Source organism: Rattus norvegicus, chromosome 15 (genome assembly GCF_036323735.1).
Source record: "Rattus norvegicus strain BN/NHsdMcwi chromosome 15, GRCr8, whole genome shotgun sequence".
In the NCBI taxonomy this organism is placed as follows: Eukaryota; Metazoa; Chordata; class Mammalia; order Rodentia; family Muridae; genus Rattus; species Rattus norvegicus.
This window is the reverse complement of record NC_086033.1, coordinates 95221747-95248558: the sequence shown is the minus strand read 5'-3', so window position 1 is coordinate 95248558 and position 26812 is coordinate 95221747. Positions and strand designations below refer to the sequence as shown.

At 34.3% G+C, this 26812-nt stretch overlaps 2 long non-coding RNA genes across 3 annotated transcripts; one reads left to right on the top strand and one right to left on the bottom strand.

Annotated features, from left to right (window-relative positions):
* Positions 1-1147: 1147 nt before the first annotated feature.
* On the bottom strand, positions 1148-15279 carry LOC134482012 (uncharacterized). 2 transcript variants are annotated; one of them, XR_010058021.1, is made up of 2 exons: positions 15142-15279; positions 1148-8344 (listed from the first exon to the last, which is right to left on the bottom strand). It is a non-coding gene; the product is annotated as an uncharacterized LOC134482012 (long non-coding RNA). The 2 variants fall into 2 exon arrangements; XR_010058020.1 differs by lacking the exon at positions 15142-15279 and adding an exon at positions 13296-14982.
* On the top strand, positions 15236-26105 carry LOC120097076 (uncharacterized). Its single transcript, XR_005494271.2, has 3 exons — positions 15236-15631; positions 18582-18700; positions 24770-26105. It is a non-coding gene; the product is annotated as an uncharacterized LOC120097076 (long non-coding RNA).
* The last annotated feature ends 707 nt before the right edge of the window (positions 26106-26812 follow it).

Here is a 26812-nt window from a genome sequence, read left to right as displayed (position 1 = left end):
TTAATAAAAAAATTACATCTACTCTTCCATATATATAGCATATGAAAATCTAGAATGTAATACAATTCGATTATATGAATATTTTAGAACATTTTTTCATGAGCTCAGAAATTTTTCTTATTTCCCTGAAAAGCACAGGACTTACTTCTCTGCATTTATGTCGATATTTCTTCTCTATAAGTGTACTGAGAATTGATAAATTGGACATATTGTCAATTTTCAAGTAATGAAAATTATATGCATTAAAATTGTTATTGACTCTTCTTTCCACCACTTACCTCTCTTTGTACTTACATACTTGCTAACCCATTGTGCAAAGAGTACATGGACACCTCCACCTTGGGAGTCTATGGTCTTCTGACCTCCTTCTAATGCAGATGGACATTGACATAGCAGGACTAGAGGCTGCATCTTGGGGATTTTTCAGAAACTCTCACTTAAGGAGCAACAAGTGCATTCACAAAGAAGCATTCCCAGCTGTCAGAAGTTAAATGCCCACAAGACCTAGTATAGTTTTACCGCTTCCAGCACACATCTAAGATCCAGAGAAACTAAAATCTGAGAACTATTTCTTCTATGGGAAATGTGTTGCAGAAGAAGACTTAGTCTTGACCTGACCAGTAATAAATAATTAAGCCTTCACAGCTTGTGAACCATCAATGCCTTAGAGCATCACTTCTGCTGTGGTTTTGTAGCTAATTTCCTCTGCCAAAGAAAGTGTTTTGTGTTGCAACAAACTGTCAATAACTTTCTCTGGGCAAACACCTGCAAATACCTGCTGACAGTGGTTGGATAAGTTTTAGGATCATAGAAATTACAACATAAACTAGACTCTGCAAGTAAGTAATAGATGTGAGGGTGAGAGAGTCAAATTCTGAGGAATCTCTCCCATGTGCAGGTATTTTGTGCTTCTATTACACTTGACATAAAGAGCAGAATAAATTATCTGCTGAAAGGCGTTGTATAGCTTAGGAAAGTCACATAAAAAGAAGTTACATTTGCAAGTAAGATTTTTTCAGTTTGCAATAATGCGCTGCAATTTATTTTCCGATTTTTCAGGTTAAATGATTAATTTCCTGAAAATGTTTACTCGTATATTCTACGTTCCCATAGAGATCAAGAGATTAAAGTCATACCAGACTTTTAATTATGTTTTGTAAAACAGGTTTGCATGCTGTTTTAATATCTAAATATCTTAAATGAATTTTAAAATCTCTTTCTGCAAAAGTTTAGCCTGGTTTACTTCAAACTGGAGGTAAGTAGATGAAACCATAATTCTGTCCATTCTGTCCATCTGTAGTTGTTTTTCTTGTTGTCATTGCTCATTTGTTTCTTGGTTTAAGTAGAGCAATGCATTTGAAATGCATGGATGGTTAGTTGTCGATTCGCTGCAAAGATCAATACGCTCTGGAGAAATCTGGTTTATTATATTCAGCGAATTACCAAGTTTTGTTTTAGAGAATTTATTTCTAGCTGGTTTCAAATGTAACAACGTTTTAGAACATTCTCTATGTTATTTTTAGACTTCGTTATCATGAGAAGTGATAACAAAAATTACAGTCAGTTTAAATGAATTTCAGAAGTGTTAGGTCTAAAGAAGAAGATAGAGAATTACATATTTATTTTATTTATTTTAAAGGTTTATTCATTTGCTGTTACATATATGAGTGCTTTGCCTGCCTGTATGTCTGTGTACATTGTTTTTTTCTCGCGGAGGCGAGAAAAGGCAGTCAGTGTTTTGGAAGTAAAGCTACGTATGGATGGTTATTGGCTGCTAGGTCTGACCTGGAAATAACTCTGGGTCTTATGGAGGAGTAGACAGTGTTCTTATTAGCTGGGCCTCTCTTCAGCTTATGCACACTTGTGTAAAGAAGCAGGCAGAAGAATTGTGACATACGCTCAGTGCCTGATTGTTGGAAAATGGTACAATACCCCCAATTTTCTTACTTCTATATCAGTATATGTTTGTCTGAAACAAATGCTAAGTGAAACTAGTAACTTACTCTGAAAATCCCTGTACAGAAACAACACATTACAAATCACAGGTTCCATGGGTCTTTTTGGTCAACATTCTACATAGTTATATTATCTTTATAATTTGAGCTGGGATAACTGCAGAATTCCTTTACATAAGATGAGCAATAAATTCATAAAGAACACTATAAAGATATAGTCAGTCACAAACACTGTGTTCTCACTGGTACAAACAATAAGTCTAGCCAAGAGAAGTTTACTGTACACCAAGTTTCTCTGTGATAAACGGGTCCTACAATTTCTATAATTTAGACAATAATTCTTGCATGTTAGTTTTCTTTCTATGATTTGATTAATCTGTATTTGTCTAATGTCAGTTAATGTATTATAATAGGGGCTATATTTTAGATTATGTTATCAAACTTCATATTGCATGCTTATTGTTTTGATGAATTTTATTACTTGGTAGTTTCACAGTATACTAAATCATGATTTCTCTCTTTCCCTGCCTCTTTATTTACCATGACTATCAACCATCCCACATCTCAATCGCTTTTCTGATTCATGATGTGTTAACTGTTTTGTTTAGCCAAGGCCATCTGCTTGACTACAGAATCAGTACTGGATCCTGGTATTGTTACCAGTTGGTATACAACAGAAGGCAATGATTCTCTCTGTTCCTAAAGCTATCATAGACCAGAGATCAGCAGTGAGAAGTAGAATTATGAACCCTACACCATTCCGCACTCATAACTGACTAGTGTACACATGCAGATCCTCTGCAGTGTCTTGGCTTCCTGATTCCAACGCTTGTTCATTGTCCCTGAGAAGACTTTTCAAAGCTCAGTTTCCTAGCTTCCCCACTTCTCAGCTTCCAAGCTTTCTAGCTTCCTAGCTTCCTGTTCCTACTTTCTTTCTGAATGGTCTTTCACAATAAATAGGGGACAGCAGAGAAGCAAACACTTATTTAAATATAGGGCAGTGAGGCAGGCAGGAGTGGGTGGGTGTGTGAGGGAGCACCCTCACAGAAACAGGGTAGATCAGGGATGGGATAGGGGATTTGAGGGGCGGGGGGAAACAGGGAAGGGGAATAACATTTGAAATATAAATAAATAAATAACCAATAAAAAATTTAAAAAATCTAATTTAACATATAATGATTTATTTTTTATCAAACCTTTCTATGGATTTTTTTTTACACTAAGGAAAAAGTAATGTAGTAATTAAGTGGAGACATTTTTGTGAACATTGTATGGGTTTCTAAGGCTGTTGTTCTTCATCTTGTATTAAAATATTTAAAATGTTGTTTAATTTAGATAAATAACTGCTCCTGTTTTCTAACCAAATTTACATTATTTGTTCAGAGTAAATTTTGAGACAATCTACATAAAGTGTTTAAAACCATCTCTAGAATGTTACGGTAACAAGTCTTAGTGGTTGCTACAAATAGTGTTATTGTAATATTGGTAATTGTTACCAGCATTAGTTTAGTTTGTGTCTGTGTGATAAAGAAAACATTGGAGAAAACAGCATATCTGAAATGTTTTTTCCCAGAATAGGCATTGTTTAAAGAACAGCTATTGGTTGATGTTAATTAACTGTGGATTTGTAACACCCAAGAATCCACCAAAAGCTTAAGTGAGTGTTGGCTTTCAGGTTTCAATAACTCTTTTTGTTTACTCGAGTTTAAAATTGGCAGTTTTGAAAGACAACACATCTCATGATATCCACTACAGATGCATGCAGGAAGAAACTTATTCAAACTGTCTGTAACACATGGGAAACTCCACTGTGCTATTTTCTGCTGATAATGTCAAAAATCATGAAATTGTTTGAGTTAGTAAGTGAAGTTTGAGCATAAAACATATTTTGATATGCTAAAGAGAAATTGTAAAGAAGTTATTAAGCTGTCTGTGGGATAAGTATGTGGTCTGACTATATTAATGTGTCTGCAACATCAAAGTCAATATTTAGATAAGAAAATGATGGGTACATTTATAGAAAATGAACAGTCTCTTTCAGCTTTTAAGAATTCGAAGTTAGAACTTATTAATGTACCAGAAATGTAAATCTGTGTAAATGGATGTCTCTATTCTGAATGGTGCTGAGATGTATTTTTATTAATGTCTGGATATGTGTACACTGGCACTGTGTATAGATATAATTCTATTTAAAGGGAAATGAATATACTTACGATTATTGTTTCTGCATTTTATAAGATTTATGTAGTATTGGAATATATATTTTAAGCATATAAGTTTTGAGTGTTTAAAAGACTACTGAATTTATTCATTGACAAGTTAATGCATACATAAGATTCATTCTGATTACTACCACCTCCACCCGATGCTCTTTCTCTTTGCTTCCTGAATTTCACTTTTGTGTTATTTCTTCATGAGATTCCATTTTGAATTCTACCAAACATTTTGGACTTATAATAGTAACTCCAAACTTATTTTCGGTTACATGTACAAAATACATAAAAGTTAGGCCCTAATCCCAGTAAAAACATACCTTGTTTAAAGCAAAAGTTAGGCCCTAATCCCAATAAAAACATACCTTGTTTAAAGCAAAACTTCGGAGGGAAGAATACAACCTCGATGGTAAAATATAAAAAGATAAAGTTGCTTTTTAGAGATAATATTTTAAGCCTCGATATTGGGCTTAATTATATAGCTCTATTCCACAGGAATTTGCTGTTGAACTCTTTGCATGCAAAGGAGTGCTATGTGAGAGCTTTTGCTCAAGGTTGTGGATACTCTTGGCTTAGATTTTATAAGCACAAGCAGAAAACGAGAAAAGAGATGTAAAAAAATAAGTCTCTTTAGCAGGTATGCCAATCCAGTGTTCAAAGATCAGAAAACAAAAGTGTATCACTCCATATGCCTTTCTGAAAACAACGAAGTTTGGGTCAAACATGCAGGAAATACAGTTTTAGCTCTGCATGTGATTTTCCTGGCCTTGACACCTTTGAGTATAGCAAATGCATCCTAACAGTAAGGTGTCCATGTAGCTAAACCACTTGATGATTGCAATTGTACACAAATTATGATCTTTGAAAATTGCGATTTTGGGAATATTTCTCTGTAATTTTGTAGAATAATTCTTTGCATTAAAATCATTTTCAGATCTTTTGCTTACGCATTGTGGTTTCTGAATTTGCTTTTAAATCGGTTTTCTTATGTGAGGATGCGTGTGTATTGGGTTCTTCTGCTTTGTTCTTTTTTTCTTCATGTATTTTTATACTCTTCAGATCTATACATTCTCAAATTTAGAAGATTCTGTATTGTGGATATATTGCTTCTTTGGGCCAATTCCATTTAATTTCCAGCTGCTAAGTTTATCTCTGTTTCTCTATAGATAACTTTGAATTGGACTTCATTTTACTGTGTGCACATTGCAGTGAGATGTGCTTGTATTGACATGTACTGAAGAATGGTCTCTAGCTTTATATTTCCTTCTTCTGGTGATTGATCGTGGTTAAGAGAGAATTCTGGTTCCTACATGTATGTCTTGGCTAGCTTCATGTCAACTCTATACAATCAAAAAGAGCAATCAAACAGGAGAAAATCTCAACTGAAAGTGAAAATGACTTCATAAGCTCTGAATGTAAGTTGTTTTCTTCATCTTAACTGATGTGGAAGGGTCCAGCCCATTTTGGATGCTTCCGTCTCTGGTCTGACACTCCTGCTCCTGGGCTCTCAACCAGAGAACAGGGTGAATAAAGCAGGTGGAAAGGTCCAGTTAGGATCACTCCTCAATGGCCTCTGCATCTGCTCCTGACTCCATGGTTCCTGCCCTGCTTAGCTCAGGTTCTGACTTCTTCCAATGATGAACAGAAACAGCCAAATAAACTCTATCTCCTGGCTTTGATTTGGCCTTGATGTTTTGACATAAAAATAGTAGCCGTGACTAAGACCACATGGGAGTGGAGGTCTCTGTCACTAAGCTATGTCCCCAGGACAAGTAGGCTTTGAAGGATTAGGAAGTAGATTCTCTTTAGCTTAAAGGAAGAAAAGTTACATACCACTCAAAGTAAGAACGTTTCATTATTGCGCCTACAGTCACTTAATTTAATCAATATCATGCCTATTTTACTTCTTAACACTGAACATTATGCATTATATAAATAAACTAAAATAAATATAATTTTATAAGATGTCTAACCTTCATAACCAATGCTGTATACATTTTTATGTGTATGTGTATGTACGTAAATAAGTAAATAAATAAACCAATTAAATAAATAAATAAATAAATAAATAAATAAATAGGTAAACCTAAAGTTAGAACAAACTGCTTATATTTTATCTCTATCAAATAAAGGAAAGGACAATAATACGGTCTTTGGGTTATATCATGGGCATTACGAGTTTTGGGATACTATCCACTTATCAGTCAGTACATACCATGTATGTTCTTTTGTTCCTGGGTTACCTCACTCAGGATGGCCTTTTCTAGTTCTTGACCTTGAATTTCACGGAGTCATTGTTTTTATTACTTGAGTAATACTCCATTATGTAGATGTACCACATTTTTCTGTATCCATTCCCTTGTTGAAGGACATCTGGGTTGTTTCCAGCTTCTGGCTATTATAAATAAGGTTTCTATGAACATGGTGGAACATGTGTCCTTGTTATATGCCCAGGAGTGGTATAGCTGGATCTTCAGATAGAACTATTTCTAATTCTCTGAGGAATTGCCAGATTGCTGGTTCAACTGTCGGTCTGAATGTAGAAGAATGCAATTGACAGATTCTTATCTAATAGAAGAGAAAGTGGGGAAGAAGAACACATGGGCACTGGGGAAAATTTCCCGAACAGAATGCCAGTGGCTTATGCCCTAAGATCAACAATTGACAAACGGGACTTCATAAAATTGAAAAGCTTCTGTAAGGCAAAAGACACTGTCATTAGGACAAATCAGCAACTAACAGATTGGGAAGAAGGCCTTTATCAACACTACATCCAATAGAAGGCTAATACACAAAATACACGAAGAACTCAAGAAGGTAAACTCCAGAGAATCAAATAATCCTGCTGAAAAATGGGGTATAAACCTAAAGAGAAAATTCTCAACTGAGGAAACCTGCTTTGCCGAGAAGCACCTAAAGAAATGCTCAACATCCTCAGAGAAATGCAAGTCAAGACCAACTTGAAAATCCACCTCACGCCAGTCAGAATTGCTAAGATCAAAATGTCAGGTGACAGCAGACTCTAGTGAGGTTGTGGAGAAAGAGGACCACTCCTCCATTGCTGGTGGGATCGCAGGCTGTACAGCCACTCTGGAAATCAGTCCGGCAGAGTTCCACTTCTTTTGGGGACTTTTACAGATAAAGCCTATGTTGGTCCAATGCTTACAGCATTGGGCTCTGCATGCAGATAACACTCGGCTACAGAAATACTTTAAGTGCATACTGGTGGACCTGGAGAGACAGCTCAGCGGTTCAAGCACGGGCCACTCTTGCAGAGGACTTAGGTTTGGTTCCCAGCTCCAAGATGGCTGCTCACAGCGATCTATAACTACAATTCCATGGGATCCAGTACTCTGTTCTGGTCTCCGTGGGCATAGCACACATTTGTCCAGGCAAAACACTTATATATGCATACAATAAAAATGATCTTTTTAAAAGATATATGATAGGCCCAACAAGATGGCTCAATGATTAAACAAACTTTCTGTGAGGGGATGACTGCTAGAGTTTAATCTCCAGAATTTGCATTAAGGTGGAATGAAAGAACCCACTCTGCTGACCTGCACACGGGAGCTGCGACAACATCCTCCACTCTATCTGGGGGCATAACCACACAACAATAATAATAATAATCTTAACTTTAAGGTCTCTCAGTGCTCTTAAATGCCCTTGTATATAAAATTAAATTCTAAACTGGGTGTGGAAGGCAAATCTCTGTTTTTAAATGGCTTAGCATCGTTTAGATTGTGACTCATGTGGGACAGTACAGGGCTAATGGGTGGTTGTTCATCTAATCACAATTGTAAATGATACAGAGTTTAGCTTGCACTTTGAAAGCATTCTCCGCTGTGTTTTGTAGTGAAACTTAATATGTTATTGAAGTTTTACTAGAATGCCGTAAATAATTTACATGACATTGTTCAGGAAATCTTACAATGTACTGATACATAAGTCACGGAGAGTATGTACGTATTTGTTCTCAACATTCAGAGTTCCACTGCAAAAAGCTGAGTTCTCTCCTTAGTCACCACTGTTCTCTCTTGTTGCCTGCCTTTTCATCTTGATCGTCTCCACCATCTCCATTTCTATCACCGCCATCTCAGTCTCCAATGTCCACCATCTCCATGTCCATCTCTTCTGGTACTGTTCACGTGTATCATGCATCCGCCTTGGCTCCTACAAGAGTAGAAACCGGATAGACTGATTAGCAGACACAATTCAATAAAATGAAAAAAAAAAGATTGATTGATTGATTTGATTGATTTGATTTATGGCTTTTGACTTTTTGACCAGTAACTCGCTTTGTACACTAGACTGGTCGCAAACTCACAGAGATCCCCCTGCCTCCACTTCCCCAGTGATAGATCTAAAGGCATGCAAATGTATATTAAAATACATAAAATATACAGTCTATAAATTAAAATAAACTTGATAATAACCCTGAAAACTCTGAAGGTATGAGGTCTCCTCTTTCATACCTCCTTCTACAGCCTTAAATTCAGCTTAAAATTTTCAAAATTCAAATTGAGGTAGACTTCTCTGAAAAGACTTTCACACATGCATGAATTTTTTACTGGCTTTTCATTTGCTTAGGAGAAACTTTGCATACTTCTGTGATTGAAAATACACAAATACTTCACACTTTGTCTGTTCTTGTCGCTTATTATGATATAAGAAGTATGCGGTTTAAAACTGCAAAAGAATCATGTCACCAGAATGAAAATCCAGTTTAAATCTGGTTAAAGCAAGTTATGCAAAAGTTTAGTTAATATTTTTGACTGGAAATTCAACGTATTTATGATAAAATAATATGAATTCATTACTTATTTAAAATACAATATCAGATTTAGAAAAGTTAAAGAAATTTTCTGTTGATAGTGCCAAGATTCAAACTTTTTTTAATGTATTCTGATTATCAAACCTTCTCTATCGTTCAATATTTATTATTCACACTTTGTGTTGTTTGTAATTAGAGTGTAACAATCATACACTAAAAATTATCATAAGAGCAAGTCGAGATAGACAAAACATCGCTTTAGAATTAGTGTTTTGGCAAATATTGGGATATTATTTTTGATAATTATTGTTAACAGCCCCAGTAATTGCACGTTTTTAAATGAATAAATTCGTAGCAGCAGTTTATCCAATTATGTGAGGATTCTTCCCAAAGTTCCTGAACAGACATGAGTAGCATTATACAGATTGAGCAAGTTATATTTGTATATTATATACAAACATACATTATATATATATACATGTGTATATGAGTGTGTACATATATGAATGTAATAAAAATTGATTAAAAGAGTTCTTGATTGTGAATGGGAGCAAGGTGGGTAAATGGTGATGCTTCGAGGAAAAAAATGGAAGATAGAAATAATGTTAAAATCATAAACACAAAATTAAAGAATAGTTTTGAACCTGAAAGTCAACTGTTAAAAGATGATAGGAATCTGTTCTCTTAAAACAAAAATATATTGGTTATTTGAAAAATGATTCAAACTGACTGTATTTGTTAAAAATAAATGTCTATAAGTTGTTGTGGTCAATTCCAGATTCTCTGGGATTAAAGTGTATATGAAATTGTATATTTATATAAATATAAGAATCAAGTATTTCAGTTTTAATTTTGGTTCTTCCTAAAAAATTTAGATTAAAGTCTATGTCAGCAACAGCATATTTTTAAGATTAAAATGAACACCAATGCCTTGAAAACTTTCAAAACTTTCAACTGCATAAGAACACAAGGTCACTAATGGGGATAGGTGAAGAATTTTGGTTTCCTGATGTTTTATATAAATTTTTAACAACTCATTCCTTAGGATAGACACTAACAATCCATGAGATTGCTGCCATCCTAGCATGACTTTTAAAAATTAACTTTCATTACTTAAGATATTTTGCTACAGAATAAATGATAGATATCAGTGTCAAATTTTGCTTGTTATGTTATACATTTATGGAATCACATCAGTTTGTTTGGTACATTCTAAGAAATAATATCAAAATAACACCTCTCAAGGAAACCCATTAAATAATTCAATTGCAGAAAATAATATTTGAGGCATAGTTTTAATAAGAGTTTTGTTTTATGTTTATTGGAAAACATTTTTTTCATATTCCCGTAATAAATGTTGTAAAAGATCTGCTAGAATTTAAGTAATATAAAGGAATACAAGTTTGCATTTATGCTCACTAATATAGCTAGACCCCTGGATTGCAATTTAATGAATGCGATTGAAAACAAATCAGATTTTTTTTCTCATAATTAACTGTTTAACCTGATCTTACAATTGATATCATGGAGTGAAAGTTTTATAGCTATATTCTGAAGGCATAAAATACCATTTTAGCTTGTCAATAGAAGCTGAAATTAAAAGTAAACAGTCTAACAATCCAAAATTAAGAAGGACATGTAAAGATGGATGATTGACATTGAATCTGTGTAATTAGAATAATGTTCAAAAAGTTGTGATTGATTGCTGACAGAGGTAGATTTAGCCTGTCCACGAGGTCATTTTCCCAATTGGTTATCTGGAACAAAACGGTTAGCCCTGAAACCATAACCACTCAACCAACAAAGACCCAGAAGGTTGAATGTGTATATTTGTATGAATGTATGTGTAACAATAATCGAAGAAAAAGAGTCTAACAGTTTGAGAGATAGTGGGAGAAAAGGCATGGGAGGGGCAAATAAGACAGGAGACAGGTTAAAAGGAGGTAAGCAGGGAAATGATGTAATTATATTGTAATTAACATTGAAATTAGTGTTGTAGAAGCCAGTTCCCTTAAGCTTATCCTTCACCTGAGGCTCAGGGAACATTGTAGTAGAGGGACTAAAGATGGGAGGCAGAGGATCAAGGCCTTCGCCATGTGATTGTGTCTTCTAGGAACATCTGAAGATGTATCCACTAATTCTCACTAATGTGAGTACACAACGTGCCAGACTAGGTGGGAAAAAGCGGACAAGGCCTCCAGCCTACACTAAGTATTATTGACAACTCTGTAAACTTGGCATTGGAAGATGTGCAAAAGCCTTAACAATTGGTGCCAAATTGGCAGCCTAGAAATTAGATGTACAAGTAAGTTTTTATTGAATCAACAGGATAAATGTCAGAATATGAATGTACAAACAATATTTGACATTCTAAATTATTAGGTTTAATGTGCATCCTCTTGGCTTATCACTTATTTGACTAGAATAATTTATAATTACATCCTAAGACATATATATGTAGGTATGTGTATGTGATATTAAGCTTTTGCAAATCAAACAAAATTGAGAGTCAATAGGTCCTCATATATAACATGAAGTTTTTCCAGCCTGAATTTTCTTTTAGCTTTGTTATAGTAAATTCCAACAATTGTAACTTGTTATCTGTATACTTTAACATCTGGGATAACTGATATGACATACCCATATTAATTATCTGTGCACACTTATATTAGTTGATAAAACACACTATGAATTATTGGATTTTTAAGTATACTTTTAATTTTTCCTTTTATTGAAAAGAAATTTTTCTTACATAGTATAGCCTTATTGCACTTTTTTCTAGCTCTATTCTTCCCAGTTCCTTACCATGCTCCCTTTCTGTCTCTCATTAGTCAATAGGCTTCTAAGGGATAATAACAAAATGAATAAATATAATATAACACAAACACCACGTCATCAGAACTGTACAAAAGAAACAGGAGCAAAGGAAGCCAAGAGAAGTCATAAGACTCAGACCCACTGATTCACATACCAAGGAATCCCATAGGAAATGCTGAACTAGAACCTGTATTTTGTAAGTAGAGGACTTCATTAGACCCAGGAAGGACCTGTGCATACCGCCTCAGTCTCTGGGAGTTCATATGAACTTTGCTCATGTTGATTTTGTGGACTTTGCTTCCTTGGTGTCCTTCCTCCTCTCTGGCTATTACAGTCTTTCTCCTCTCCTTCAGTAGGGTTCCCTGAGCCCAGATGGTAGGAATTTGAAGGAGATAACGCATTTAGAGATAAATGTTAAATTGAAAAATCTTATACTAGAAGTTAATGTAGCTCTTTCTTGATGGCAAATGGAGACCATTATAGAAAACCCAAACTGGACACGAGGTAGATATCAAGGATCATGGGGGAAAACCAGTCTCAACAGGTTACCTTTAACACAACTAATGTGCCTAATGGCTAAGGAGTACCTTAGAACAGGGGGCAGAAATACTGTAAAAGCCTTAGGACCAGCGAGTTTGGTATGACATTATGTCTCTCATAAATGGCTGCTTAAACAAGGCTTCGACGATGACATCTGTCGACATGCTAGCTAAGGAGTAAGAGATGAATCCCAGAGGTTGAAGTCCCACTCTTCACTTGATCTTAGCCAAAAGGACAAGAAGTGATGAAGCCCCACTCTTAAAGAATATTGGCACCCAATAATGCTGAAAGAAGGGGAAAATGGTCTCCCAAGTACAAGTGCTAATTTCTTATCTGATACAAAGTAGTCTGCCCTGAAATCATAAGCACAGAAACTACAAAAAAAAAAAAACAAAACAAAACAAAAAAAAACCAGATTCAATGGTTGCCCCTCTCTTACCCTCTCTGTGTGCATGTGTGTGTGTTTATGACTGTGTGTGTGTGTGTGTGTGTGTGTGTGTCTGTGTATGTATGTGTGTGTGCAAGTAACTAATAAAGAAGACATGGACTACTTGGAGTGAGAAAATAGAAGAAAGTTTGTGTAATTATATTTTAATCAAAATATATAAAATATTTTATAGTAAAAATTTCATGTGATCATCATTATCAATACATATTTACTTTAAACGATATAAATTTTTAAAACATTTTTACGTCAAAAATGTCAACACTCAATACTTAATGTCTTTTCTTAAGCTTCAAATTTTTGCCACTTGTTTTTTGATCTTCTAGACACTCAACTGGCAGATTACTTTGAACTCAATGTAACACATCGTTTTATTGACGTGTATTTCAGCCTAGTCTTTGAGATAAAGATTCATTTAAATATCATCTTGTTCTAAAATCTCAACAGTGATTCCTTAATATTACCTATTAACTAAAGTTCTAACAATGCCAATTGTATTATAACCATCGATGTATCTAAATAATATCACTATCCACTGATAAACTTACAGGCTTTTAAAGAAGTGTCTTTTCCTGGTTCTTGCCATAGGTCTCTCTCCAGCTCTCCTTAGTTTTGTCTTTCTAATCTATGAAGACCGTTGCCTCCATGTCTGTCCTTGGTTTGCCCTGACTGGGCAGCTTGTCAGGTTTAACTGATTTCTTATTTCCTTCTGTGGTTTTCCACACTGCTAGTGAAATTGAAAGACAACTAGAGGCACTTTGAAAATCTCTTCTTACCGCCATTCTCCTCGTGACACTAGGCCATTTTTTGGTTCTCGTAGCCTCTATATCATAATGATTGTAGCTTTTCCTCCACTTTAAGGCATAGATATAAAAATAAATAATAACGATTGCTTTTTGTCTGTTAAAGATAAAAATGGTTTTTTGGACTGTTTTCTCCAGACGGAATTTAACCAGTGTTACTCAGAAGCAACATGGGAATCAGGGTCTCTTTAATTTAGGTCCTTTTGTTGTTATTTTTATAAATGAACATGCAATAGAGTAATGTTTTGTTATGTATTATGTCACCTGGTTAATATTATTGAATTTCCTTGTTTAGATTTACTAAAATCTAAATCATAGTATTTGCCTGACAATCTCAATCACCTGGCTTATCAAAAAGAAGGGACGCAGGCAGAAAGTGCTGCGTGGTCTTTCCTTTTCCTCCAAATGAAAACCATTAGTTAAAAGTGTCCTACCTCTCCTCCGCTATCATCTCCCATAATAATTTTATAAGCTGCGTGAGATATGCTATGTAACATGGCATTCGATGTGACTGAGGCTGGAGCTGGAACTGGAGCTGCTTATGGAACTGTAATCTGACAGTACAGGCTTCTTCATGCTCAACTCTCCAGAGTGGACACCAGCTGCTCACCCGTTCAGGAAAGGAGATACAAAGGCTGATCTTAATGAGTGTATCTACTTTACACATCTTTGTCTGATTCCCACATTTTTCTTCCTAGGATCCCTCCAGCTAACCAGAACTGACTTCATCGGCAAGTTATTATGAATAATTCTAACAGTCTCCTACCTGAATGCCCCAAAATACTCATGAAGTCAACCATAAACTCAAGCCTCAGAACACTAGAAATCTTGGACAAACTGGGAGACAGCTTGTCACCATCTAAGGTATTTATTTATTCTAAGGAATATACATAGTCAGTAGACCTAATGTCACAATAGTATTAAATAATAAAATAATCTGAAGGTTTCTTCCAAGCTAAAAATCATTTCCTTAGGGTCAGGTACTTTAGACATTAATATGTAGTATTACAATCTGAATATCAAATGATTCTGATTTTGAAATTGTTAGAATATTACCATAAAACACATATTAATTTCAACAACCATTTGGACACACTGATTTCCATTACAATGTGTCCTAAGTATAGTTTATATGGCCTTGACCCTAGCATCAGGAAACACAAACTTTTATTTCCTGAAGGCTACCTACAAACTATGATTTCTTGGCCCTGTTGTATATGAGGTTAAGCGAGTGTTTTATTATTAAGCTGCTTTCTTACATCTCACAGGTGGTTTCATTTTTGTTGTTACCAATCTCTTCCTGAATATCCTAGGCAGGTCTCCTGCTTCTCCTGCCTCAACCTGCCAGGTGTCATCATTTTTTTTTTTAATTAACTTGAGTATTTCTTATATACATTTCGAGTGTTATTCCCTTTCCCGGTTTCTGGGCAAACATCCCCCTCCCCCCTCCCCTTCCTTATGGGTGTTCCCCTCCCAACCCTCCCCCCATTGCCACCCTCCCCCCAACAGTCTAGTTCACTGGGGGTTCAGTCTTGGCAGGACCCAGGGCTTCCCCTTCCACTGGTGCTCTTACTAGGATATTCATTGCTACCTATGAGGTCAGAGTCCAGGGTCAGTCCATGTATAGTTTTTAGGTAGTGGCTTAGTCCCTGGAAGCTCTGGTTGCTTGGCATTGTTGTTCATATGGGGTCTCGAGCCCCTTCAAGCTCTTCACAGGTCTATTCCTTAAAGCCTGGTGAGGGGTTTGCTTTCGTTTTTCAGTTCCTATAATCTACAAAAGTAGATTGTTCCCGTTTTTATATTCAAGCTTGTATTTTCTCAAGGTACTTCCGTCTAACAAACTCTAAGCCAAACGTCATAATCCTTCTGTTCGACACGTAGCTGCCTGAGCTGGTGTTTTGTTTGTTTGTTTTTATGGTGGGGCCACTGTAACTGCTTATTGATGGACAAATTGGAAACAGACTCTTAGCCATTTCTCCAATCTCAAGTCACCGCCTTCGTGACTGGGCATCAGTGCAGCTTTGTAGAGCAGAACGTTACTTTGTTCCAACGTTGCCTGATTCTTCTTTGGTTTATGAAAGGTGACTGGTTGCATTATGTACTACTAAAGTTAACTCTTTAACTTTAGTTTCTCCTACATTTCCTGGCCTCTGAGTGTAGGAAACCTATCATATATCTGTTTCTCTAATTCTTTATAACCCCTTTCCACTCTTTAGTACCTAGCTTTGTATAACCAGTTAAACAGCTATCATATAGAGCACTGCCTCTTTTCTCTGCATCAAATTTTAATGTCAATTATTAATTGGCCATAGAAACAAATATTTTGTCCAAAAGTCTATAGGATTGAATATCAAGTTAATTTTGCCTTTTCTGGACACACTATATTTGGAACTTTTAGCATGTGTCTAACTGTTGTGTCTAAATATACAGATAAATACTATACAACTTTCAACATTTCTGTTTTTCAAATGACAATCTTTGAATTCTATTTTTCTAGAGAGAAGTAGCATCTAATAATGTTTTAAAACATCAGGAAAATTGTATACCTAATAACATGTTTAATTACCTATACAGTATAACTTACAGTCTATTAATATAACAGTGCAAAGTACATTTATGATATTAATTAAAAGTAAATAAAAGAAGTACTCATGGTAGGCCTAATACTTTTTCTTCTATTGCCTTGAATCATTATGAAATAATTCTAGAAAATGATGTATCTCTAATTCAGCAAATAAACAAATTTAAGAAAAAAAATCCCCCTTTTTATAGATAAACCTTGTCACCTAAATAAATTTTTAAGTAAAAGGCACTCTTACTCTTACTCTTAAAAACCTTATTTGCCAAAAATCATAATGTCAATATAGTAAATTTGATCCTTTAAGAGTAGTAGATAACTTTATACAGCTTTCTCCTACATTTCCCAAATAAATTTTTATTCAGGTCTTAAAATCATTACTCTTCAAATTGTACATGTTTTCTTACATTTATTTTTATATTATAATAGTTTAGATTTCTTTCTGTAAAAAAGGTATAAATTTCCCTCTCAGCTTATTTTAAAGCATAGACTTTATTGTTATTCTATTTTCATTACATTATTATTTTTTGTTGTGAGACTTTGGTATGTTTATGTGAAATAGTGTGTGTGTGTGTGTGTGTGTGTGTCTGCAAATGAGTGTATACTTGTGTGCTCACATATGTGGATGAGCAAGGTCGTTGAGGATATCTTTCATTAATGCCTTTCTGCTTTTATTTTTTAAAACAAGGACTCCTACTGAGTCTGAAACTCATCAATTTTTCTAAGGTACTTGGTCAATGAGCTCGAGGACACTGTCTATTCCTTAATAGTGGTACTATAATATTTTTTGTTATCTGGGAGAAAGTCATTAGCGTAAGTTGAATTTATTGAGTGTGTGGTGCTTGGAGAGATTGTTCATGGTCAGTTATACTTGGAAAGTGGATCACTCAAGAGAATAGCATATAGATAAATTGTCCATTGAGAGTGACTTGGGGGTAAGAGCAATGTTTTCCCACAGCTCTAGGAGTCAAAGAAATGCAAGATGAGAGAACTCAGAGATAGTGTGTATGCCGAGAAGTTACTCCCAGGTTAAAAAGTAACAACTTCCTATACTGAGAAAAGAGAGAAAGCTGTTTTGTGTATTGGTTAAAGTTGCTAAACATTCATATTATAACCAGTTTATCCCAACATAAAATGAAGCCACTTTTGTGCCTTCCAACAAAGTTGTATGATTCAATTTTATGTTACATTCTCACTCAATTTCTTCCCCTTCCTGCTTGTATTTATTTTCATTTAATTTCTGCATTGGCCAAAGGATATGAGAGGTGTTCTGAAAATATATACTGCAATATAGCAAAACAAGAGTAGATGTAAACTATGAGCTAATGAAAGAATAAAATTGAGGATATAAAATGTAGGAGATAAAAAAGAAAGTAATGTAATAATTCCTTTGTAAAAATAACCATGTGGTTGGATACGCTATGCCTCAATTTTGGTGCTATATCTTCTGACTACTACCTTGAAGGGGAACTAATTATTTCATAACATCTTGTTTTGTAATTCAAAGATGGGTAAATCCTCAAGAAGAACACAAATAATTGAGGTATTTGGAATCCACTAAATAATGCTCCTAAAGTAAGTTATGATTGATGGGATTAAGATATAATTTTAACAAATACCATTAGGGTTAATGCAGTGGTGAACTGAAAATTATTTGGTCTTCTTCAATAAAGAGAATGGGTGATAACATCATATCTGAATGGCTGTTTATTTCATTGGCCACATAGCTCAATTAAATTTAGATTTGAGACTATCTTGGAAAAATGTATAAATATTTTTAAGTTTGACTTATATATCTTGATATGAGATGAAATTTATTAAATACAATTATCTCAGATGACTTTTATTATTTATAAGGTTCTTATAAGTTGAAAATTGCACTGCATACTTTTTACCTCCATCAGACCTTACAATAACTTTAGTGCTGAAATATATTAACCATCAGTTATTTGAGATGACCAATTAAGTGAAACCTCACTCTATAATTTTAGAAATAATGTTGACCTGGAAACAGTGGAAGTATTGTGGCAGAAAACCATAGCTAGACGGAGGGTCATCTGAGGCAAATTATTGTGAATCACCAATTTATATCAAAAGTGAAAGTATAAAAGTTCTATCAAAATGCAACTATTATAATCATGTCGACCTTGGAAACCCTGAGGCAATTATAAATCTCCATTTCTTCAAGTATTAATAGAAAGCCTTATTGAAGGAAACATTTACTTATGAACAAGACTGTTTCATCCTTAAGTATTATAAACCTTTTAACTCTTGTATGGACAAAGAAAGTCCTCTTTTGAGTTGTTGATCAAAGTTTTCCAGGAGACTCACACATTAAAGACTATCACAGTTGCTCTTGGTTGCAGTAGAAAGTAATTACTTATTACTGAAGAAACAAGACCTAGCAGCCCCTTAGATTGAATTGATCTAAATGTCTTATCTTTGACGTCCAGGTTTGATGTTACCAAAGAACACAAGAGAGGCTTCCTAAGGATGGAAATAACCAATAATTTTAACTAACTTGAAGGCTATGAACCACAAGAAAGACTGGAATGTCAAGATACTTATCAAGGTATAGCAGTATTATGCAAACCTTGCCACTAGCTATCGTTCTCTAACTGGACTTGAGATTCACACAGCAGAGGCAATCTGTTCCTGGTACCTAAAACCTATTAAATTTCTTGGTGCTAGTGACATCATGAATTTCATAGAAGAACCTACATCCCCCACTTTACCAAACCATTACAATAACAACTCCATATAAGTGTTTGTTGTTATACTTCTACATCACTGTAGTCCTGATTGTTCATCAACCAACTTCTTTTGCAACAGAGGTCATTAGAGGAATCTACAGCCAATCAAAATGCAAGAGTGGAAGCGTCCAGTCCTAGTGGATAAATTTTTATAATAATTTCTGTACCAAAGGTTCAGGGAATATTGTGGAAGAGGGAGTGAAAGATTGTCAAGAGTCAGAGTTTCGGAGAGGTGGATCTGAGATTGTGCTGACATGGAAATAGTTGACTTGTAATTTATTCATTATTTACAGAGTTCAAAGTCTTGAATATTGTAAATAACAAGGATTGTCCTGATAAGATATGACTAGATTTTAGGTCTAAGTTCTTTTTCAGACCATTGAAGATTTTAAAAAGGAAATCTGTTCTGGCATCAGAAGACATTTACTCTGTGTTCTCTAAAACACGTAATATGACTAGGTGTTTTCTGGTCATGTTAAGGCAAATAAATAGGAGGCTATATACCTGAAAATCTTTCCATTTTCAGATCTCTTGTGAATGCAACTGGGGATTTACCTAGAGACAATTCTCAAAACTGACTTGGAAATAGAACTGTGCATGTACCAGTCACAGCCATCTGTCAGCCAACTGATTATATAATTATGGAATGTCATTGAGCAACCAAGGCAAATCCCTAGGGATAGAATAATTTTTTCACTTTTCTTCAGTATTCTGCACATGAAGGCTCCTTTCTCACACTACTCAGAGGGAAATCCTCTGAGCGTTTACACTCTTGCCTGATGTGTATTGTTATTCCTCATCAACAGAATCTTTGCTAAATTTATGTCGTTTAAAGGCTTTAGTTTATCCATATAGTTAAAATTCGTAGGAGACTGGAAAAGCTCATGATTTAGTTTATCTAAAGTTATTAGCATATCCTGACATGCCATTTACATTAATAGGCATTTGACATCCAGTCCCCTCCCATTCATCACCAGGTCCCATTTGCTTTCCCTGGTTTCAGTAATTTAATGAGCCTGCTATAGGTTATATGACATTCTCACACTATGTTGGCTCTGAGCTGATGAGAAAATGTACTACCTTTCCGTCTGATATTTCAAGCTGCATGTTACCCAATCGCTGTTCATTTAGTTGTATTCTTCGTTAACAGGTTGAATGTTTCTGATCTCTGTGCTTGTGTTCAATGGGTCTTGTGTGGTAACCTAACCATGTATTACTATGCTGATGTGATTTTTCTTACCATATTTCTATAAAACCTACGACCTAATGTCATCACAGGAAAAGGGCAAAGTTAGTACAAAAAATAGTTTTGGAAAAGAGGATCAGAATTATAGTACTCTCATTATAATGGATTGATAAATCATTCTAATTTTCTAACTTAATCTCTTATTGTACCTAATTCATAAACATTATATATGTGTTTATGACAAAAAAGTATATGAAGGTTTCAGTAATCTCTGAAATATCAAGTATCCATAAAAAGTATCTTAGAATATTACTCTGTAGGCAAGGGTTACTCTGTGTCAGCATCAAATGTCTGTATGATTTCTTTTTATATCAGAGAGCCCTGTGAGCATTTACAAGGCATACCCCTGTACTTCTACAGTGTCAAAGACTAAGTGAGGTCAATGAGTCTACTAGCCACCTTATGCATTACCTAAAATGGTATTCAAGGCTTGCAAGATGTTCCATAATGCAATGGCATATCCTGAAATCTGGCAAAATCTTATGTAATAATCTAGGCTAATTAAATTTTAAAAGTTTATAACATATGATCCTGGCAACCCATTTGGATGAAGTATAATCTGAAAGGGGCAAAGTTGTGTTTTTTTTAAGTGATGGAGAAGAAGGGAAACTATTTTTCTAAGGCAGAGTAATTAGCTTGGGCTTGGTTTCTAGCACATGATCAAAGATGGGAATTCACAAGTGGAAATTATCTTTGAATGGTTTTAGGAACATTGCATGCCTTGCTGTATTAATTTTCATTACATTATAGCCTTGTTAGAGATTTATAATTTTCATTACAATGTGACTAAGTTGAGAACAGGACACAAAGCAGAAAATTCAAAAATACATCAGTGTTTAATGATGTTAGACTACAATTCAATTTAAATTTTACCTAAGTTAATTGTTCACATAGTTTATACTCATAAAGCCTAAGCATACCATCTCCAGATATAGGAGGACAACATTGTATGGTCAGTGGTGGTGGATGCTGTAGGTGTTAGGGATGGGTAATCATGAGCCCTAGAAATATTTTCTGATGTAATTACTTCTCGCCAGCTATGTGACTTACTTATCATATTTTGAAGAATCTGTGTATAAAACACTATAAAAGTGTCCACCATTGACCTTTTATGATGACCATATGTGTTAAAAATATATATAAAATTGAGGAAAATAATTAATCCCAGCACTTAGGAGGTAGAGGCAGAGGCAGAGGCCGAGGCAAATGGATCTCTGGGAATTCAAGGCTAGCCTAGTCTACAGAGCTGGTTTCAAGAGAACCAGGGCTACACAGAGAAACCCTATCTTAACAAAAATATTATTAAAATTAATTTCACTCACATTTTTAATCCCTTATAGTTTCTTAACATTTTCAACATAGCTAGTGAGGAATCAAATGCTAACATTCAAAAGAAGTTTAAATTGTGACTGCATTAACTTAGTATGTCATAGCTGATTTTCTTGTCAAAACAATATAATTGCAGCATAATAGTACAGTTTTAGCATCATAGAGTACATAACAGAGTACAGAGCTTTATGAGAATGTGTATCTGATGATATTAATATGGACATCATCATTGTAATAGTTAAAATATTTGAGAATTAGTCTATTGAAAAATAAAAAATGGCAACATAAGTCTTTATACATATTGTATAATTATGGGCTGTATATATGTGTGTGTGCATACATATATATGTATATGTGTTTATATCACAATTGTTTATGATTTGTATAATACATAGAATTATACAGTTATATATGTATTGCTTATTTTATGTATGTATGTATGTGAATATATGTATGTAGGTACTCTGACCAGTCTGAGGAAACTAAACATATACAAGTCAGCACTACAGTATTTACCATAAGCCCATGCTCTAAACTCTAGCAAGAAGATCATTGTTAAAACAATATCATACCATTTTATTGAATGCTTGCTGGGTATGAATTACTACTCTATTTTTGACATCACCTAATTAACCATTCCGTATTCAGTGTTGCATTATAATGATATTGTTGCTATCATTGCTTCAAAAAAAAGTGACTCAAAGCCAGACATGATAGTTTACGCTTGTAATTCTAATGACCAGAAGGCTAAGGCAGTGAGGTCACAATAAATTTGAGGTCAACCTATTTTGTATAGTTACTTTAAATCCTAGTTGCATTATAGATGAAGCCTCTCTGAACAAAGGGCAACAAAGTAAGTGTATCGAGCCAACAGATTTAAACAAGCTTCTGAGTCTCAAAGGAAAAATGGATGATAATGTTATAATGAAAGACAAGAAGAGTTGTGATTCATAGAGAAGGAACCTTAAACAAAGGAAAGAATTTCATATTTGGCTAATTATTACAAAGTATAAGCTACTTTGAGTAAAACCACATGACATTTTCCTTCATGTATTTTATGTATTTTATAGTGGACATTAATTCTCAAATATAAATATGTGATGGGTAGGAAGATAGATGATAAAATTTCTCATATACATATATATATATATGTATGGAGTCAAAACACTGAGAATTGCTGAAACCATTTTGAGAAAAAACTATATTTAAAAATTATATGTATATTCATTTTTTAACCAGAAAAAGACAGAACATAAATCTACTTATATTGTTGTACAGTAAGCAATCATATAATTGCTTTTTAATCAACATGTAATAAACTGCTTCAATTGTTACTTTAATTAAATATATAGTAACTGAGCATTTGGCATGTTTAGCAATTCTGTGATAAATTATATCATTGAAATCTCCTTTTATACTTCATTTTTAGTGCATATTAAATGAGAAATTTTGCAAGAAAAAAATGCCTGTTCAAAATATTTATCTTCTAATTATGCAATTCAAATATATACAGTTATTCGGGTGAATAGGATCACATGTTAGAAAATTTGACAATATTTAAATCTTTCCTTTAGATTGCCACGTGTTCTATGTGTTCTATCTCTACTCTATTGATGGAGCCCTAGTGTGCACTAAGGTTTTCAAGTTTGAACATGCAAAACTCCATATCTGTTCCTGTGAATTACAGATTATTTCCCTCCTCTCTTCTTGACATTGGAATGGAAAGGGATTTACATTTACGCAAACCCGTTATGCAGATTTTCAGTCCTTTTATATAATAGGTTTAAAAGAGATTAGAAGTGACAACAGCAGCCATAAAACAAGAAAATCACCATTACAAAATTGAATCGGAACCCAAGACAATTTGAGAGAAAGTCTTGCCTTTTCTTAACTCATTTTTTTCTCCATGTGTCTCTTAGTACAGAAGCAGATATCTGAACGGAAAATCATTTTCTACTTTTTTTAATTTAAAAATAAAAGTATTGCCATTTTGGAGCTGAAAGAAATTTTTTCCATACCGTTTTTCACTTAAACATAACTTTTTCACAAAATTTCACCAGAACTCACATTTTCTTATTAATGTAAATAAAAATATCATTCAGTATTTATATTTAGAATATGTTTAATATTTAACAATCTTCAAAATACTTGAAATAAACATTGGCATTATAACCTCAGACACATGAATACTGATAGATTTACATGCATAAATATATTTATCTATTGATTATAAATAAACTTCAAGGTAATGAATGATTCTAAGTACAGCTAAGTTGTTCTGGAATCTGTTTATGTTTAGAATTTATTCAAAAATATGAATGCATAATTACATCCAGCATTTTAACACATATATATGTGATATATATATATATATATATATACATATATATATATATATATATCAACATTTTAGAATGAGCTGGCTGGATTGAGATGAAGTTTGTCATTAGCTTAGTATATTCTATATTAAAAGGCCCATTCGTTCATGGCCTTTCCATTTTACTAGTGATTTAATATGACTTTGATATCATAAATGTGACACAACAAAGAATGCGAGGAGCATACTATGCTTTTCCCTACCCTGCATTTCTCATTTAGATGTATTTTCTAGATCAATACTTTCTTCTAAATTTGATCTCATACTTAATTGCATCCCTATTTAGTTGACTACAATATGTATGACAACATCTCAGAGCCATAGACATAAGTATATATATACCACGTTTTTTCTTCTGTGCCTTCAATGTGCCTCTATAGAAATTCTTTTTTTTTCGTTTATTAATTAATTTATAAATCTAACATCCCAGTCACTGCCCTCTGCTGGCCTCCCCTCACACACGCGCTCCATCTAATCCTCCTCTGAGAAGGTGGGGGAACCCTGAGTATCCTCCACCCTCTGACTAACATGCTCTTCATCATTTAGATAACTGTTATCTTTACTCCATTTTTCTTTGTCAATATTACCTAACTGAAAACCTTCTCCAGATTGAACATATTTCTTCATTTAAGTTATGGTAGTGTTCAGCAAAGTGCTCCATATACAGAATTAGGTCACACCTTTCAAGTTTCGGGAGCTAAAGTCTGATATCGACACTAATATTCCTTCAAAGTGTGGAGTTTCCTGTGAAGATTTTTCTTATGAAATACCCGAAATGAATTTATAATCTCATTGTAACTAGTCTAATATGGTCAAGCATTTGCTAAAATAACAGCACAAAGTTGCAATTTACCAGGTTTTATATTTATGGTTTAAAAACTATATTACATTGTTTTTCTTTTCCATAATAACTATTGTTTTTCCTTAATTTCTAAGCAATCGCTAAACTCCGTATTGGATGCTACCACAGAATCTCAAGCAACTCATTTTGTTCTACCATTTTGTCTAAAATCCCAACACTGAACTTGACTTATAAGCTTTGCTGAAGGCTTTTTCTCTCAAGGCATTTTCAACCCTCACCAATTACACGCGAATACAAGTGGATTCTGTTGAATAAAGGTACTGTATACACCCATCATTTTCGACACGATGCAGCTTTCCCCTTTACTTGGCATCTTCCCATTTTGAACACATCCTCTAGGGACCTGTGACAGCTAATATCGTATACTTGTTTTCTATTTCTTTAGAGTTCTCCGATTGATATCTCTCCACGTTGCTTTAATTTATCCTTTAATCACTTCCAACAGATTTTCAATGCCTTCAAAGTCTGTTCCTTTCACTAATCTCATATTGTACCCAATCTTGTGGCTGCCATCCTAACTATATGGTGATATTTCTAATCTTGCCATCTCAACGCTAAGTCTCTTGAACTATAATTTTCTTCTTATTATTAAATCATTCTCTCAATTACTCAATGTAGAGTCGATACACAGGAAGTTGCAGTGAGGTCTGAATGTCATCAGAGGAAAAAAAAAAAACACACACACACACACAAAGGCAAACATTTTCTTGTTTTCCATAGCTACCGCTAACACATTATTTATAAATCAAAAATGATAATGCAGGATCACAAGCATTTTTCTCATACTTTATGTAATCTGAGAACTGAGAGGCAGCAGTGTATTAGCATTAGCAGAAAACACATTGCTGTTAGTATTTAGGAAGCTCGTAGATGACAGATAACATGAAGAGCTCACATTCGCTGCCAACCTCACCCCAGTGCACCCCGGAAGTTTGTCATGGATAGATCTAGTATTCTTTCTGTTTCTTTTTTTCTTTTTTTTTTCTTTTTTTTTTTTTTTTGGTTCTTTTTTTTGGAGCTGGGGACCGAACCCAGGGCCTTGCGCTTCCTAGGTAAGCGCTCTACCACTGAGCTAAATCCCCAGCCCCTTCTTTCTGTTTCTATTTCCAATTGTTCAGGAAGCTCACTCAAGGTGTTTCACACAATGGTTCAGATCTGTCCTTTCCTTTCTATTACCACTGCCACAAAACAGTCTCGAGGGTCCCTTGATCTTTCATCCGGAGAATTACAGTCAACTTTTATGTGATTTATTCTCCTCTAAAACTTTCCTCAAATCATGTATCGAATACATTCTCTCTTAATGATGTTTTCTTCTAAACTAGAATTTTGATCATCCAAATTTGAAGGAAGAATTTCCTATTCCTACGAACGCCCCAATGGATAAAGTTTAAACTGTTTTCTAAAACTTAATATGTGTAGTGTGATGTGTGTAATTATTTGCAATAATTTTTTATTTTTTTTAATTAGATATATTTCTTTACTTACGTTTCAAGTGTTATTCCCCTTCCTGGTTTCCTGTCCTTAAGCCCCCATCCCCTCCCCTAATTTTTAAATATGCATGCACCCTAGAGCAGTTCAATCTCCTTTGTGTAAGCTTGTTTAGGACAGAATTGCCTTCTCACTTCTGCTGGTGACTGGTGATAATCCCTTCTTCCTATCTACTTCACGCTTTTCTTTTTCTTCACCAGTGTTTTGAAAATTCTTCACTGTCTCTGCCTTAGCATAAGAAGAGCCTGGACAGTTTGGAGTTTGCACACTTGCTCTACCTGCTTACATTGTCTACTTATATAATTTCAGTAGGAGGTACAGCCTCAGAAAAGAGTGCCAACATTTCTTTGGCAGACCAGATTCTGTAACCACTAAAGCACATCGCAATAAAGACTTCATATTTCCAAATATTCTCCCTTTCGATCTTCTATTTTAGAAAAGGAAGATGAATTGTAAAGGTCCATAAAAAAACCTAAAATGATGTTAATCTCTTAAATAAAAAGAGGAAAATTAAACGTAAGGAGTTCTAACTATTCCTTTTATATCTTAAAAGTATCTTTTTCTGTTTGAATATCACTGAAATTAAAAATGAAGAACTAGAAAACAATCATGTTCATGACATTTAAAAT